Raw genomic sequence first — 3,641 nt, forward strand, 5'->3', positions numbered from 1 at the left:
TATGCTCTGACATTCTGCCAATTATACACTCCCGTGTGAGGGAATCATACCTTAGAATGCTCAGAATATAAAACATACTATCTCCTCTTCGCCTGTGAAAGATTCTCCCTTAACTGTCTTGCTGGACAATTTACTCTTTCTCTACAAGCCCCCTGCTGCTTGTTGCTGCTGGGACTCTGGTTGCCACCTGCAAAGCTCATCTGACAGTTCCAGCATTTTAAAGCCACCAATTTCTAAGGATGAGCACAAATACCACCTCTTTCATGAGCCGTGGCTGAGATTCCAATCCCTCTGCCTCCTGGCTAATCTCCACCTCTTTTCTATTCCCATAGTTACTTATTGTAGATTATTTTAAGGACCCCATCCGTCATTTCTGCAGCACACAATGATTGTTTAGCTCCCTAGTGCAGTGGTTAAGTATGTCAGTGCTGAAGTCAGGTTTTGTGGGTACAAACTCTGGCCTAAGTGATTGCCTTTAGGTAAGCTACTTAGCCTCTTTATGTACAAGTCCTTCCAACTGTCAGATGAGAACAACAGAAGCTACCACAGAAGACAGTCATGCAAAGCAAGTCGGCCAACCCCATTCTGTATTCAGAATTGACTGGCAGTGGTCAATCAGATTGTTTATTAATTATCATAACTACAGCTGTGCCTTCCCATCATGTATTTATTTCCACTCTAGCTTAAAGAACCTTGCATATTGTATATGTTTGTGGGATAATTAAGACTTCTTTTCTTTGCAAATTGACCTAATTACCTCACATTAGTTTTGGTTTGCAGGATATTTCATAAGGCTGATTTAGAGTTCCTGCACACTTTCAATGTGTTTTCCTAAATATAAATATAAAGTGAAGAGCCTTTCTGTGAAGCAGGTTCATTGTGCACTGCCTTCCAACCGAGTCCACTGAGACAGCACACACACACACACACACACACACACACACACACACACACACACACACACGCATGCGCACATGCACAGACACACACATTACATGAAGTTTATTTATTAGAGACAAGATACAAGAAACAACAAAAGCCTAGGACTCACTATGAGTCATGCCCCCAAGGCTCAGGGACTGCCTGCCTGCACTGTATGAAATCTTGACTTTCCATAAACCACTTATATTGCAGTGGAGGGACTCAGGAGAGCACTCTACCTTGGGTTTAATACCCTGAGGCAACATGACATGCTAGAATAATATGTTAGTATTCCAGCCAGAGCACACTAATCTCAGGATGCTGCCCTCATAGTACTTTAGACAGTTAGTCTTTGGAATTATGAGTGGTGAAAAAGAAGGAAGAACTGGTCTAGGGTAACCAGCACTACCAGGCCCTTTCCTTCTCAGTGTCACCCTATGCTGTCACTGACCAAGGACAATACTGAGACTGTTCATGTGACATTGCCTAGAGGTAGTATAAAGCCAGCCTTGCTCTGTAACCCCAAGAAAATCCTTTATTCAGCAACATTAACAATAAGTCATAAAAACCCCACTGCTAGGCATAGGCCTCTCTTTTAGGACTCCATGCACATCTGGCAGTATTGTTCAGCTTACTAGATGGGGCCTTGACAGCCAGACCACGGGTGAGGATATAGAGGTTGAAGTTCCAGATGCAGAATTCCCCAGACTTAGAAAAGACTAAAGGAAGGAATATAGTTCTCATCAAAGACATATTTAACCCTTAACATTTGGGAGGAAATCTTCATACAATCCCCACTAACTTCTTTGTGTGTGTGTATGCTCCTGGGGATTAAACCCAGGGCCCTGTGTGTGCTAAGTGATGACTCTCTCACCGAGCCATACTCCAATCCTTAATTTTTGTGTGTGTGTTTTTAAAAAATTTTTTTGAATTTAGAATTACATCATTTCCCTCTTCCCTTTTCTCCCTCCAAACCCTCCCATATAGCATTCTCTATCAAATTCATGAATCTCTCTCTGTCTCTCTCTCTCTGTCTCTTTCTCTGTCTCTCTCTTGCTCTGTATAGTGTATCTTTATTTCTTTATCTATGTCTATATCATCTCTCTGTCTATATATCTCTATCTATTTATTCCTATGTATTTATCTAGCTATTTATGGCATATTTAGGCAGCCCGTATACTACTTGTATGTATGTGCTTCCATTGATGACTGTTTGGTATTGGATTATCAACTGGCATACTCTTCCCTGGGAAAGACTATTTCTCCCCATCCTGACATCCCTCAGTTGCCTGTAGCTCTTTTTCTTTTATGGTTGCGGCCTTCTAAGCTTTCTCCCATTCATTTTAGCACATCTATTGTCATTCTTATTCAGTTCATGTCGAGGCAGCCATGTTAGTGAGGCTTTATGGGTGTCACTTCTGGCATTTATTCCTAGAAGACACAATCCCATAGTTCTCCTGTGTTGTAGGATGGCCTCTAACTGGCAATCCTGCCTCAGCCTCTTGAGTTCAGTGTTACAGGTATATCCCACCACACCTGGACACCATATAGATCTTTTTTTAAAGGACCTGGTCATTTCTTCTAATACTTGGGGCCCACTGAAATTCAGGGACCAACAGGAGGAACTGTGTTGACCGGAAACAGAGGCAGGGAAGAATGGGCAAGAGGACAAGAGCTAGAAAGCAAAAGGAAGATTGAAATAGAAATAAAGAGAGAGTAGAAGTGAGCGTGAACGAGATCTATTTGTTGGAGGTTGAAGAAAAACAACCAAGGGTGGGTGGTGGGTGAGGGATGCCAATGAGAGGAAGGAAACACTTGAATCTTGACTTACGTTCCCACTGTTGACCATGAATGAAATAACAGAGGGCTGTGGGGGCAGAGAAGGTGCAGCCAGCCAGGTCCACATGGGTACTAAAAATGTTGTGTCAGTTAACATACCAAAGCCCTCACAATCCTCCCTTTATTTCTGTCTAGAAGCTTGCCATTTTTAACGCAATTGGCAGAGCAAGTGGAACTGCGCTGTCTACTGTAGTTTGACACTTCTATCACCTTTTTCCAGGACATGCAGGTCTGTTGCACTTCCAGAAGGGAGAAGGAGCAAGGCTCACTTTGTCTCTGGAGTCATGTTCATGGCAGATGTTTGTTTGTTTATTTAAATTCCTTCATTCAACCAAAAAGTGCTCTGTGAGCTGGGTTAGGCGGGAGTCCGGGGTTGCTTACAGAATGAAGCTGGGAAGATTGTTCACTCGGGGAGCTGCTCGGGAAATGGAGGGGAGGAAGTCTTGAATAAATTACTAAGTCAAAAGCCTGCCCAGCAATAGCTCAGATGTGACTGTAATACTGCATAAAATCTCTATGCTTTGTGATTTATTTGACCTTGGTTAACAAGCTCCAGGGAGAGGCAGGACGACAACCCCTCCTACTGTGGTGGAGGCCCCCCGCCGGGGGAAACAAGCAGAGCCCCAAGTGGCAGCGAGTCGCCAAGAGGCTTTATTAGGCTGCTTTCAAACTCATGAATACAGCAGATTTCTGTTGAAAGCAAATATGATTACGTTGGCTTAAATAATTTAAGGATCAAATAAAATCTTCATCGAGTTGGTTGCGGAGTTAAGCAGAATGGCGTCAGGAGCTAGCAGTTAACTGCAGACCAGATCATGGGTGGGAGCTGGAGAGCAGTGTACCTGCTGTGGTCCTGCTTGCCCGTGCCATGGGAAGGGAGA

The sequence above is a fragment of the Rattus norvegicus genome, chromosome 18, assembly GCF_036323735.1.
Source record: "Rattus norvegicus strain BN/NHsdMcwi chromosome 18, GRCr8, whole genome shotgun sequence".
In the NCBI taxonomy this organism is placed as follows: Eukaryota; Metazoa; Chordata; class Mammalia; order Rodentia; family Muridae; genus Rattus; species Rattus norvegicus.